The sequence below is a fragment of the Papaver somniferum genome, chromosome 7, assembly GCF_003573695.1.
Source record: "Papaver somniferum cultivar HN1 chromosome 7, ASM357369v1, whole genome shotgun sequence".
Classification (NCBI taxonomy): domain Eukaryota; kingdom Viridiplantae; phylum Streptophyta; class Magnoliopsida; order Ranunculales; family Papaveraceae; genus Papaver; species Papaver somniferum.
In genome coordinates, this window is record NC_039364.1 from 260,865,841 (window position 1) to 260,881,692 (window position 15,852).

The 15,852-nt window shown below is 35.2% G+C and overlaps 1 long non-coding RNA gene across 1 annotated transcript; it reads right to left on the minus strand.

The window, feature by feature from the left end:
- Positions 1-11,663: 11,663 nt before the first annotated feature.
- On the minus strand, positions 11,664-15,630 carry LOC113293714. The gene is made up of 5 exons (XR_003332495.1): positions 15,504-15,630; positions 13,525-14,388; positions 13,287-13,427; positions 12,922-13,190; positions 11,664-12,810 (listed from the first exon to the last, which is right to left on the minus strand). It is a non-coding gene; the product is annotated as an uncharacterized LOC113293714 (long non-coding RNA).
- Between the last annotated feature and the right edge of the window lie 222 nt (positions 15,631-15,852).

A 15,852-nucleotide genomic window follows, 5' to 3' on the forward strand; every position in this document is an offset into this window, starting at 1 on the left:
TGTTTGTTTGTTTTTCCTAATGTTTGATTCGAGATCTAAATTAGTTCACACCTTTGATTGGAAGCTATTTCAGTAAGGAATTAGTTTGTACTGGGGCTGTTAATGGGTCCGGGTCCTTCCGGATACCACTAGACTCGGATTCTACTTATAAAAGATGGGTCCGGTTCCTAACGGTTCCGGATCCGGTACCTGAATTTGTGGATCCAGAACCGGACCCGTTTAAAGATCCGGGTACCCGTCGGTTCCAGGTACCCGTTGGATATTAAGAAAACAATGAAAAAGATCTTAGAAACTCAATTCTTTCTCTTTTTAACTTGAATCTAAATTGTTTTTGTAAAAGTTTATTACTATTCTTAATTAATCTACTAAATAAAGACTAAATGTAAGAAAAAAATGAAAAATGAAAATCAAAACCAAAACCAAAACTAGCAAAATGCTTATAATTTTGCTAAAAAGATGAATAACCGGGTATACGATACCCGCGGATACCCGACGAGTACTATCCGTTGGACCCGTTAAGATTCGGATCCAATCGGGTAATTACTTTCGGGGTCCTAAGTTGTTAATTGACCAACTTTAGGACCCTGAACGGACCCGAATCTGGCGGATCCGGTTTCGGGTAATGGGTATCCATTGGCAGCCCTAGTTTGTACTTAACTTGGTAGGCACATAACTGACTTGAATTAACAAAAATAAATAAATTGTTGTTATAAACGTGTAATTATATTAAGAATATCTAGGATAAATTTTGTTTATTATTGGGATGCCCTTGTGTCTAGCCCTATAAATAGAGGCTCTATATGTTTGTCTACTGTACTAATGTATAGAATTTCTTCCTTATTCTCCCTTTACTTTGCGTCTCTTCTTCTCTATTTTCTTTATTTACAATACGTCATCAGCAACGTAGCTCTAACCTCTGAGTAATAAAGAATTTAGTTTCTTTTTATTGTTTTCATGTAGTTTTAATCACTGAGCAATTTTATTACAATTTTTATTTTTCTTCGTAAGCGATGGTTTTGTAAAAAATCAACCCCTATTTAATTAGGTCTAATTTTATTTGCTTCTAAGCTCAAACGGTGCATATACTTAAGTATATATATTTTTTTTCCTCGGCTATACTTAAGTATATTGTTAGTTTGGCTTTTGATCATATGTTTGAAGTTTTTTCCTTGTTTTGGATTTTATTCAATTAAGTCTTATGATTTTTTCAAAATTTTGTCGTTTCATCTGTGTGTATCCTCCATCAAATCACCCTATATACTAGGATGATACACTTAATTTTAATTAGTTAATCATAGCTGTCGGTTTTTTTAATTAATTATCGGTCCGCGAGTTATAACCCCAAAGATGTCACTATCCATCCACAAAAAATCCATCAAAACAAAAGTAACACAAAAACCCCAAAAAAATAAAAGTAACACAAGAACCCCAAAGAATTTGATGAAACCAATTTCGAAATTTGGGTTTTTGTACCAATTTTGAAAAATTTGGGATTTTTGTATCAATTTTGTTTAAGATGGAGTTTTAATGGATCCCAACATTTGAACGTGGTTTTTGTACCACAAGTTTGGTCATCTAGGGTTTTTATGACTATTTTTGTAATTTGTAATTATTATGATTCATATACTTGTGGGGTTCACTAATTTCTATCTTAACTGACGGCTATTTTGTTTTCTCTTTAAGGGTTAAGATGGACTAATGTCTCATGACACCAAGAGATTGATGGATTAAGATACGTAAGCTTAGCACCGTCTCACGGAACTCCCTGTAAGTGAGTACTGTTGATGGAATTGTTATCCATTTTTTTTTCTTTTAATTATTTTTCTTTTAATGGTATACCAAGTGACTCTCCAATCTCTAACTATTGTCCCAAGAATCGAAATCCATTTGGTTTTCTTTAAAAGACCTAATCTATATTATGGGGGTGCGGGTGATTAACTTTGTCGAAAGTTTGATCTTCCTTTCTCTCTATTCTTTTCATAGATGAGAAAAAAAAAAAATACAAACAAATCCATCGAGAGAAGAATTTACAGTTTCTATCTCTCTAATGAAATTGTAATCACCAAAAGTCGTAAATATTATTACCTTTTACAGTAAAAATCACATGCATGGTTGAAAAATCTCCGGCCAGTTAATATCGGTATCTTTGTCCATTTGACGAAGATCATGTGATTTATCGTATCCTCCTGTTTCTATATTTTCTTTTTAGAAATCATCCATCAACTACAAAGTTGACTATGCGATGAAAACGACAATATCTTTTATTTGCCGATACAATTTTGTTAATCGTACAAACCAATTGATTTTGATTTTTCCCCATCAATTCTCTTTAATGAGATAAAAAATTGGCATTCTAAGAACTTTTAGCCAATATTGGTTATTGATTTCTATTTCTTTAAAGAAATCTTTATCAACCAAAAAGTAGATTTTTCTCTACAAAATCATTAAAACTAATTGGAATTGGATTTTTCTATAGCATTATCATGGTTTAAACTAATTGCAAATACCAGTGATTAAAAATTGCTACATTCTTGAAAGATATTGGCAATTTTATTTAATTTTCCTCGGTAATAATCTCCAAAGTTCGGATTTTGTTCCACTTGTAATTGGAATTGGACACTAAAATCAAAGGGTGCGCACCCGACTTGTTAGCCTCTAGCATTAGTCTTTGTAATGACTATATTGATCTTAAAATTAATTTATTTTGATAAAATAAAGTGTCCATAATTTCATTCTTAGGTGAATGAATATCTCGTCGACCCTATTGGTCATTGGAGATTTGTGTTTTTCTTGCTCTAACCAACATATCCTTGGTTGATTTTAAATTTGTACGTCAAGTAGACTACAATTTTATTTATTTATTTGGACATTTCTTTTATGGATTTTGAAGTCATTATCTACGGTCCAACTAGTGTTGTTAAAATCCAGAAATTATTCTAAGTATATGTCCTCGAATAATCGGATAATACTTTACAAAACTTGATTCCGTATATGAGATACATTTATCTCCGCCATAATCAGGGGGAGACTATATACACTATCAAAAGCTGGTGTTAATTAATTAAAGTTATATCAATTTCTCTCCCATTAAATCAAATCGATAAATGCTTCCATTAAATAATAAGCGTGAAGTTATCTCATTTAGCTTTTCCATAAGCTAATATCATTTGAAAAGAAAAATCCAATCACTTCTAGCAAAAATGTAGCGTTTTGTTACATGCTACAGATAGTGCTCCTATAGAGTCTATCATAATATGATTCACATTCTCAAAATTAATATCTCTTCATTTGACGAGGAGGAGATTATAATTCCCGCGGGAACTGGTACCAGTAAAATTTGAAATTTTCAAAGTGTATATACACTAGAGAATTGTGTTTGGTCATAATAAACTAATGATTGTGGAACATTCATTTACAGTAGCTACTGAAATAAATGATGGTGGTTGTAGACCCCTCTGCAGAGTAATATCGACATACATGATTGGTTGGCATACAATCCAAATTTAGTTGGATTTGTTTCTCACTTAACGCAATTTTTGGATCCAAAACTTAACACTTAAAAAAATGCCAAGCCTATTCATTACAGGCTAGTGTAGTCATAATGTGTTATACGAGAAGTTTTTCATTACGATTTAAGAGGTTTCATTTTTGCTCAGACCCTAGGATTGATTCGTCAATTGTTCTCTTTATACAATGCATTTTGCGTGGTAGTCTTTGAAGGAATCATATTGCATTGACACAAGAAATGTGGTCGAAGAACATATTGAATTTGTAATCTTTTGAGGATTCAAATTTTATTTAGGTAGCCACCTTATTTGCTTACATAAGGTTAACAATCTTTTACGTGTTTTTAGAAATTTGGTACACAACCAAAAATCCGGATTAATTAGTTGATGCCTTAAAAACACAAAAATCCACGCTTTAGCAGCATAAATTATATTTTATTTCTATCTTTCTTTCTTAAATCTGCAGTTAGAATAATGCTAGCATAAACTCGTCTTTAAGATAGACTAGAGTTATTATTTTGATGCTTATATTTTGAAAAACTCATACAGTTGGGTTAGCATCGATAAATACGTCAAAAGTTGTACTCTATTCCCTTCGTTTCAGGTTTTGTCCCATGTGGTTTTCCTGACAAGGTTTTAACGAGGCAACATCTTGTTGACGTTTAATTTTCTTTAAAATGTTGATATTTGTGTTCTTTCTCCTTCGTCCAAATTTTTCCCGTTGGGTTTTAGTGAGGCAATTTAATTCAACATGATGGTCATCCAAGGGGGAGTTGTATCAATTTTGGTTGTTTAGTGGATGCCCTCATTTGATTAAACCAAATCAACTTAATCATCTCCTAAGAATTTGGATTTCCTTCTAACAAATACGATTTTTGTTCACGTATGATAAGGTATTCATATCTTGGAACTTTGTTGAAGAAACTACATCAACTATTTCTGCAAATCATCTCCAAGAAACCAGCAATCCGAAACACTAGTACTTAATGTATTTGAAAGAAGCATGAAGACTCGAGGACACTATTATTAGAAGACTAACACAAAAGAAGACTTTATCAACTGGCAAATTTCTCACAAAAGCATTACTATCTCTAGCATTCAAGAAATTTATTCTCCGAAATTGGCAAAGTGTCAACTCGAAGACTTGCAAGGCAAGATTTAACCGAAGTACTTATCAAGGGGAGCATCATGGTAAAAGGTATTTTACTGGACTATCATGTTGTACTCTTTTTCCTTCGTCAAGCTTTTGTCCCACTGGGTTTTTCCTTGTCAAGGTTTTAATGAGGCAACATATGCATGTCCAACTGCGTTCTAAGTTTACTCACAATTGTACTCTTTTCCCTTCGATCAGGTTTTGTTCCTTTGGGATTTCCAGACAACGTTTTAACGAGGCAATTAGCTTAGACACAATGTCATCGGGGGGAGTGTTATAAACGTGTAATTATGTTAAAAATATTTAGGGTAAATCTCGTTTATTATCGGGATGCCCTTGTGTCTATCCCTATAAATAGAGGCTCTATATGTTTGTCTATTGTACTAATGAATAGAATTTCTCCCTTATTCTCCCTTTACTTTGCGTCTCTTCTTCTCTATTTTCTTTATTTACAATAATTGTAACATTAATAATATTTTATAAAAAGAGTGAGACAGAGGCATAGCAAACCGGATTCAGATTAGTCCAAACCAAACAAGTTAGAATTTTTTTAGAGTTGGACGGAAAATGAGGTTCCACTCAAATGAGTCAAATACAGACTACATGTTTAGAGTTAGATGGAAAGTGAAATTCTGGCATGATAAGTCAGACTCAGATTAGTCAAATCCAGACTTGAGCCAGGAAAAAAAAAATCAGCCTTTGGACCGCGATAATGCATTCGTAAATCATTCACACCATCTAAATTTCCACACTGCGAAAAATCAATGGGTCAAAGATGGTCAATAAATTGTTTTTTACTTAAGCACACTAAAATACTAAATTACTACAAGACAGATAGAGATACATACAGTATAAACTCTATAAATTAATGCTGCCTGGATCATCAAAATTTAATAATTAAACGAGATATTAATTAACCGATAAATTAATAACTATTAATTTATATATTAATTAATATTTTATTAACTTATAGATAAATTTTATATCACAAGTTTAGACAAAATTGATGCTTTCGTTATTGTAAACTTCGATCAACAGATAACACAAGTTTAGACAATTTGGATGAACATGCAGACACTGAAATCACTCAAGGCTTGCAAATTTGATTGAGAAATTGGGCTATCGCAATTCAATGAATGTCGAAGATGTCTTAAATTATCCGAAAGAAAATGAAGTTACACATTTGTTGACTGATGAAAAAATAATCGACACTTGAGAGCGTTATGGGAACTGATAAAGATGTGCAAGAAGATGATGAAAGTTCTACAACAGAGCCCCCTTCACGAAACGAGGCTATTAAAACGGCAAACACATTGAATAATTTCTTGCTGAACTATGAGAAACAACACGAAAAATTCTTACAATGATAAGAAAAATTAGAGATGAAATTCAATGTGATACTGGTTTTAACAAAAAACAGAAGACAATTAAATCGTTTTTCAAAAAGTCTTCGTAAATCACTAATGTATTGAATATATATATGCATTATTAATTTATGTTTCGTATGGGGTCTACATAGGTGAACAAAAATGTATTATCTTATAATTTTAGCGAATTATTAATTTGACACGTTGTCCCCGACTCGAGACCGGCCAAAAATATTAGTTAAGAGAGTTTATTAAATAATCGTGTATTAATTAAACACAAAATTGGTCAAAAAGATCAGAACAAACAATTCCTGGGTGAAATAGATTTCTAGCTTTTGATACTGTTTATATGGACAAAAATCAGAAATATACTATTCAATTAGCCAATTTGGATATTTCACACATGATTTTGTTTATTTATTAACTGGAACAGTCCATTATGCCCTTGTTCTTTAAAAATCCTGTTATTAATCATACTACTACTAACATATACGGACATACTCTGAACGTGAAGTGTGAATTGACTAGTTAGTGTGTCTACCCTTGTAGATCAACAACAACATTTTACGACAAATACAAACACATCATCGGAAGATGAGAAATACACGAATGACGACATAATATGCTTAAACAAAAAAAAAGTACATGCTGCTTATTGTAATTAAATGCAAAGATCACTTGATATCACGTCACATTAGCTGCAGCTAGCTTTTCACCTAGTGAAATATTATTCACTGGCCTATTGTGAATAACGAAGAACCAAGAGCAGCAGTTGATAGAGCACGTTCACTACAACACCAAGTGCACACATAAATAGTTTCACCATCATAACTCATGAATTTGAACATCTCCCTTGCAACCGTAAGAATCCACCACCCACATCTTTCTTTACAACCATCTTGACAACGACTACAATTCCATGGGTGGATAACTGGTGTGGGAAAAGAGAAATCTGTGTCCCCAGCTTGACATTCCTGTGTAATGGTTGGTGGTGGAGTTGGGAGAAATTTCCCGCAACATCCCTCACATACCGACTCCCTATTAACTCCAGGACGATCCCACCAGTTGGCTCTATGGTTGACACTGGTCTGTCCTGCAACTTACATTTGCGTTCAATTTCCTTTGGACAAAAGTTGCAGTTCGAATCAGAAGTAGTTACGTTAGTGACTACATAAGCTTCACCAAGGCTACATGATGAAATGGCTGCCACCTCTGAAACACCAAATCCAGGTTGTTATGCAATAACAAATTCAAAAAAGTAAAATAAAGAATGATTCAGTAATAGTGATCAAGTAATAACATCAAGAAATAAAAAGGTTAATGGAAAAACAAGAATAACTATCTGTACAAATACAATCGCTTCAAACTGGAATAATAAAACAAAAATAGATTACTGTACCCGAGCAAGCATATAGGGAAATGAGTAATAAAACAAGATAAGAACCAGCAAAAATAAAATATGAGGACCTCTCGGTTATTGCCATCTTCTTCACAACGAAACAATGAACACTACTTTCTTGTGCTTATTGAATCCTATGAAAGCCATCAAAACCCTTCCTTTAGTTTCTTTTAATTTGTTCCGGTTGGAGCAACTGCAACCGATCAAAACCCTTCCTCATAAAATCAACAGAAATTCAATTACGGCTGCAACTTTTCTTGACATTATTCTTCAGTCATCCAAAAACTAGCACCGCATTTCCTAGTTTTCATCATTCTGAACCAAAAACCATAAGCTAAAAGCAGTAACATATGTATGTCTAAACTCTAAACCAAAATTATATACTAAAAAATATACATGCAAAGTGCTATTTTACAGCAAGTGAATGTAACAAAGACTGAAATTGTGAATCTCATTTGTAGCGGCAGTACCGTCAGGACAATGAACACTTTTCCTAGTGGTAGTAAGGTAATCAGCATAGACTGTCATTAAGAAAGTAGGACTTGTAACGAACCATAAAGTATTCCATCATTTTGCGGTTTATAGCATGCTTAAATGAAATAATCAGTCTTTTCTTGGAATTGCTCAAGCACTTTTGAATAGCTTTTTGCTTTCCTTTGCGACAAAAACTGCAACCAAAGCAAAATCAAGTATATATTAGGGTGGATATTACAATAAGATATGATGTAAGTATTCGAATAGGGTGGATGCAACTGGTTACATCATGTGTTACTACCATTCGACATAGGACGTAACTGGTTACATCCAGTGTTACTACTATTCGACATAGGAGGTAACTGGTTACATCCAATGTTACTGATATTCGTCATAGGACATAACAGGTAGGACATATGACATAACTAGTTACATCCAGTGTTACTAATATTCGTCATAGGACATATCTTTAAACCTGGATGAAACTGTTTTCATCTATTTTTAAACTACTAAAACAATATACACTGCATATTAAAACTGGATGAAACCAGTTCCATCTAGGTAAAAACCTGTTGAAACAATTTCATCCAAGGTTTAAACTGCTAAAACAAAATACACTACATATCAAAACTGCTGGATGAAACCAGTTTCATCTAGGTAAAAACCTGCTGAAACAATTCTATCCAAGGTTTAAACCTGATGAAACCAGTTCCATCACATGTAAACCAAATTCATTCAATTTCATTCATAACATTGGAAAAAATCAAATAACCTGACTCATACACCACAACTAATTTCATTCATTAAATTGAAAAAACTCCAATAACCAGATGCAAACCAATTTTATTGAATAAAATACACATCCATTGAAATGAAAATAAAACAACCAATTCAACAAATTAACCTACTGAAATGAAAATAAGAACAACCAATTCAACAAATTAATCATGCAATTCTGAAAATAAGAACAAATCAGAGTTAGGGTTTCAAATCTGACGAGTTCTAGGAGACATTATGTGGATAGATTGAAACCCTGATTCTTCAAATACACTGAACTGATCGATCGATTGAAACCCTAGAAACTTCTCATTCTGTAGTGTATTGTTGATGGTATTTGGAGAATACAGTGTTGATGTTGAGCAAATATTGTTGATGAAACTGATTTCTTGTACTGATGTTGACGAAACTGATTTGTTGTAGTGATGATTGTTAGGAGACGGTGGATGAAATCGTTTTCTGCTGGTTTGTGAGAAGATGAAGAAGGACGATGGTTTTCACTTGAAGAGAGAGGGAGAACGTGGTTTTGTTGAAGAGAGAGGGAGAACGTGGCAGTTACAAAAGGGTAGTTCCGACAGTTTCAATTAAAAGATTCCTCTGTCCATTTGACCTAGGCGGAATGTCTACCGGTCCATTTGGCCCAGAAGAAATGCACTTTTGGCTATATAGCCCATTTTCTCTTAATTAAAAGAGTTTCTACTGTACAGTACAATGCACATCATTGCTTAAAACGAATTATTCATGAAATGTATTACTTTTCTCTATGGCTCATAAAACTACTTCTTCATGGCACCGAAAGTGTATTGAATTCCAAGGTCTCACCATCTTTGATGAATCCTTCCCATCTCTCCAGCAATGCTTCGCTCAATTCTGCACCTAGCATATATATATTAGTTTCCATTGCTGATATTACCTTCAATAAAATGGTAACACATACGGCTAATATCGTGTCGCTGAACTTAATGACTTTTCTAGTGGCAATATTCCCATACTTGCCACAAATCTTCTTATACTTACAGACTCTCTGGGATCTGTAAGTTGTCCACAAATTCAAATCTTTCCACGCTCTCTTCTTGAGCGTAAGCGCTTGTAGACCCTTGGGGGGAAGAAATGGCATCCATGGAAGTCGAAATATTTAACAAGGTAGAATCAGGAGCCATGCCATTAGAAGAGAACGTATTCATTCCTCATCAGGGATGATCTAGATATCGTAATTCTAACAAATGTTTCTTGGCCCCAAGGGTTAAATTCCTCCAAGTCCTCTACCAAATGTTTCGTCATAAACTAATAACTGATGTTTATGGCATCTCTATCTAGACGGCCCATTAGGATTTTTTTTGTTAAGTCGAATACGGCCCATTAGGAAGCAGCGCACAACCAAAAGTAAGAAACCTGTTTTGAGGCATACTTATTTATTATCCCATCTATGGTGGTTTTATAAGGGGTGTCTAAAGGTAGCGCATTTACCTATATATCCTTAAACAATCTAATTACTAGAGCGCCCTTATCCTCAAAAACCTAAAATCAAAAATCAAAATAACCTTTAAACTTAAACATCTTGGACTCCAATTCAATCAAGCAATCAAAGGAAACACGAATCGAAGAGCAATGTTGGAGTGCGAAATCCAAATCTCAATTTCTCTTGGATGTATTTTAGAATGCATTTGTAACAAACTCATCTTGTTTTTGATTGATTTTACTTTGTTTGATTGATAAAATATAATTTCAAAGATGAAATTAGGGTTTTCAGAAGATCAGTTCGGCTGATCTTGGAATATCAATTTTGAGCCGAACCTAGTATATGATTTAGAGAAATACTATGTTCGGCTAATGCGATTTTGCTAGATTCTGTTTGAATCAACCGAACCTAAATTCGTTAGTTACAGAGTGAAGTTCGGCTGATAACTTGTCAACCAAACCTCTGTTTTTTGAAAATACACCTAGGTTTGGCTAACAATGATTTTGTTCGAATCAACCGAACCTAAATTCGTGAGTTACAGAGTAAAGTTCGGCCGATAACTTGTCAGCCGAAACCTCTGTGTTTCGAAAATATACCTAGGTTCGGCTGACAACTTGTCAGCCGAACCTAGGTATATTTTCCAAAAACAGAAGTTCGACTGACAAGTTATCAGCCGAACCGTTCATCTGGTCAGTGATCTGTGTTTTAAAAATTCAATTTTTTGACAGATTCAACTTATAAAAAGGACATTAAACCTTGTATAGAAGTCTACCTCTGATTTGAATATTTTGGTCACTTCTAATCACTAAAATCTTAAAACCCAAGTTTTTTTTCACTTCTTCTTCCTCCCAAAAATCCCAACTCTCTCACAAATCCCAACTCTCTCACATAAATGTGATTTCTCTACTAATTTACCACTAATAATTTAATTTCTAATCAATTCTTAAAATTCCTAATTAATCAAATTTAATCACAATCATTAATACTAATTATGTAAGGATAATTATGCCACTATAAAAAAGAGTGGATGTTCTTTCTTATTTAGTGACCTATTTTGACATTATTTAGTATGCCTCAAAAAAATTCAGTATGCCTCAAAACGGGTTTCAATAGTAATGCCAATTTCACCCCGTCCAGGGAAGAACAAGTAGAATTGCTTTTTTTTTTTTATTATTATTTTTTTGGAGAGGAGAGCCGTCACTTCTGATCCACTTACACGATCTTGGTCGAGGAAATGGGTCCTCATTAGGGATGACTCGGATGAGGGATTGAGAAACGATATAAAAGCTTTCCCGAATTTTTTGAAACTAAGCCCTGCAAATTCTGTCTTGACAAAATGCAATATTTTTTTCACTAACCTTAAAGTGCATTTCATCTGGTTTATCATCCAAGTGAATCTCCCTCGAAAGTAAGAAATGCACAATGGTGCTGCTGAACTTGGAACCTTCCGGCATCGAAAGTAGATGGCCAAATGTTGTACCCTTAAATATGGCTTGCTCGTCAACAGACAGCCAGTCCCGTACTTCGGCTGGTAGCAGTAAGTTAACAAGTGACAATGCTAAAAAAAATTTGCACCGCAACTTAAGTGTCCAAGCTTGTCTGGGCACTGCCTTTTTAAAAAATAGGTCCTGCTAAAAACTACATACACCCATTTACAAGACAGACGACTGTACATCATTGATTAACCATGGCGCAAGTATAAAAATTTAGCTAAGCACTATTCCTAGAAACAGGTTCACACCGTAATTTGTTTTTCTCAGTCACCTTTTCTTGAATAGCTTCCCGCTCAGATGAAATCGTCGCTTCAGCTTTACTTTTCTGAACTTTTACCTCTGAAAGTTCAGTTTAGAGGTAAAGTTCAGTTTCAAGTTCGTCTTCTCTTGTAGATAGGCAATCATATTTTACCTGCATTGCATCCAATACTTGAGAATGGCTTTCAACTTCTCTATCTATCCAGAATGAAGACCTCCAGTGGTTCTTACGTCGATCGAATCCTTCGCGACGCCACTCAATATTAAATTCCAAAGTCTCGGCATCTTTGATAAACCCTTGCCATCTAACCAGCAATGCTTCACTCAATTCTGAACCTCGCACATTTTCCATTGCCAGGATGATCTTTAATAAGCTGGTAACACATGTGAGTAACATATCATCATTGAACTTGATGACTTTTTTAGTCGCCATATGCCCATGCTTTTCATAAATCTTTTTATACAAAATTAAATGCTCTTCTAGGATCTTGAAGTCGTCCACAGATTGAAATCCTTCCACTCTCTCTGGAGCTGAAGCCCTTATAAACCCTGGTGGGGAAGGAATAACATCTATGGAAGTCGAAATATTTAATAAGGTAGAATCAGGAGTCAGGCCCTTAGAAGAGGCCGTATCCATTGTAGCATCCACATGATCCTCAACCACTTCAAGCGATTCCCTTCCCGTAGTTTTCGCTTGAGAACAAGATGACATATTCCCTTTGGCTACATCCTTGCAGTGAGAATCCTTCACACTAGTGTGGGCAATGACATTCTCATTCTCTCTCACCACGGGTTCCTGGATGGGGATGGCAGGTATAGTCATGAAGGAAGATGTTCAGGTTCATAGTTACCAATTCTATTTCCATTATAAGGGCGCGACTCTTTTGTACTTATCTTTCTCTTTTTGGACAGAGAGACAGGAGCCTGCAAAATGTGGAAGAAGAATCAGATGTCTAAAAAAGTACTTGGAAGGGAATAAATACTAAAATTAAAAAAATAAACAGCAAGAGAAAGGAGAACCGACTACCCAATTACCGTTTCTGGGACTTCATGGCCTTGATTGTAATCTTCCCTCTCAAGGAAAGAGTCACCCCGTGGTATTCGTGTCTTTCTTCCTCTGTCTGGATAAAAGAACTTAACTGCGATTTTTGTTTCAGTTATACTGATTTTAATAGGGACAAAAATAATTTACAGAAACTTTCGCCATCCACAACCTCTATCTCGGGGGTACCTTCCTCTAAGCCAAGCACTATTAACTGATTTGCATCACCCTTTTGCCACATTATATCTAAGCGGACATGAACCTGCAATTTTATGTCATTAAATGTTACAAATTTAGGAAACAAACGACTCCAGATATAAAAGAATGTACAAAAAGAATTACAAAGTTTAGGACATACGTCATTCACTTCCAATGTTCGAAGAGAGAGATACTTGGGAGATCGCGTGCATGATACGCAAAGCATGTGTAGCCAGCCTAGCCTTTTAATCTTTCTCTCACACAGATTAAGCATCCCAGGCATGATATTGAGAGCCCAAACCTACAACAAAATAAAACAAATGATACATCAATCAAAAAAGACTACTCAAATGATAGCATTCACACATCCACAAAATATGAAGCGAAGTGCCACTTACCGACAAGGCATGTGCGATTCTGGCAACCTTGTACTTCGTTTCCCCACCAGCACCACTGTTCTCTTTGTTGGGTTGATAAAGTAGTAGTGATCTAAATTTTGTAATTCTACCAAATGTTACTTCGCCCCAAGGGTATTTGTTAAATCCTCCAGTCGTCAACTAAATGACAGTAACTGATATTTGTGGCATCTCTATCTGGACAGCCCATTAAGAAGCGATGCACAACCAAAAGTAACGCCAACTTCACCCTGTCTAGAGATGGGAAAGTAGAGTTCTTTTTGAAGAGGAGAGCCTTCACTTCTAATCCAGTTACACGATATTGGTTGGGGAAATGGGTCCACATCAGGGATGAGGATTTGGGAGGAGATACAAAACCTTTCTCCGGTTTCTTGAAACTAAGCCCTGTTACCAGAGCAAATTCTCTCTTGCCAAAATGCAATATTTTTGCACCAACCTTAAAGTGCATTTCATCTGGTTTATCATCCACGTGAATTTTCCTCGAAAGTAAGAAATGCAAAATGGTGCCACTGAACTTTGAATCTGCTGGCACTGAAAGTAGATGGACAATTGCGGTGCGACTAAATATTGCTTGCTCATCAACGGACAGACAGTCCCGTACTTCGGCTAATTGGAGTAAGCTTGAGTAAATTGTTATTTTCACATTTCTAGCCCTAAACTTTGGAGGGTGAATATACCTGATACAAACCACAAAAACGGTAAAACTGAACGCACGCAAATTTAGGGGTTGTAAAGAAATTAACTGCACTCAATTACAAATTTATAATTCACCTGTCAATGCTGTCATTAAAACTTTTAACTTCCTCTTCTTTAGGAAGCCTTTTCCTTGGACCCATAAGCTGGAATCTACAAACAATAATTGCGGGTTAGTAATGATCCTCTGCAAAGAAAAATGACAGATATAACTAGTACAACATGTTTAGTGGCAGAGGCTTGTCTGGGCACTGCCTTCACACTCAAAGTGTATGCCCCTTGCTGGTTCGGAATGTAGTCTCCCAGGGTCTCATTGCAAACGGGGGCCCTAGGCAAATTCGCAAAATCGGCCCTATATTATGAGGCTAATTTATTTATTTTTTTCAAAAAATCTACACCAAGTGAGGCTCGTCTGGAACCTTAAGGAATGGTATGTTGAACGAAAACTTCTCCATTGCGCTATCATTCCACATCGTTAATGAAAAGTGTTTTTGTTGAATCTTTATATTTATCCAAAATGCATTCGTTTCTCTTAATTTTTTGGCTTTAGGCGGCTGTCTAGGCTGCCTAGCTCCTTAGTTCGCCAACATGGCACCCAATCAAACTAAAAGCATAACAAGTAACAACTGCAAAACCATTGCACATTATCGCCACTTTGAAAATTGAGATTGCAGTGTCATCACCAAGACCAGATATGTATAAAAAAACATTTACAGGAAGCAAATCTAACTTACAAAACATCAACAACTTTGGAGGGTGAGGATGCTCAATAGATCAAGAAGTTAGTTAAGTTTTGAAGGAAACAAGGGCTAAGAACAAAAACCTAGTGCTTTTGTTTATCAAGCCTTTTCATCGTATCATCGCTCACCCAATTTGTTGCGCACAAGCAACAACCTAACCAAAAACACATTTGATAGTTCATAGTTCATAGAGTTTTTAAACCCCATTGAATTGCCTTTTGCTCCCATCCCTTTCATAACACACTAAATTCCCTATGAGAAATTTCATCAATCAGTTAACATGCATGTGAATTTTCTCGACAATGATAATCATATTACTCAACTGATTTCAAATACAGTATATATAAAGAAAGTAGAGTTGAAACAGGAATTGCAGGTTTTCGGAATGGCTGTAAACCCTAGATATAAAACACTAAGCAATCAGTTTTAACACACAAAAGAATTACTTGATGTCGAAAGTAACAACACCACCATCAATAAACCGAATTCCGAACTGAAATTTCAGCTTTTCAGGAGTTTAGATCGTACCTGAAGATGATAGGGTTAGCGAAATGTAAAACCACTTGATCCAAATTACTTGATGTGGAGATGAGACTTTTGATCTCCTTGTTCTTCGATGGAGAGAGAGAGTTGAGAGAGTTCAGAAGTGACTAGCTGTTAAGAGTTTCAAATAATACACTTGTCAATTTTAAACTTCCACTTGGCCCGTAAATTAAAGAAGACTCCCACGCGGCACTGCTTTCTCGTTCTTGTGTGCCATAAAACAAAAAATCTTTACAGACCGAACTAAAAAAATCAGGTGAAAATCGTCACACACAAATCTATCCCTGGACGTTTCTCGACTGACTGGGTTTATTGGGACCCATAAATAAAAAAA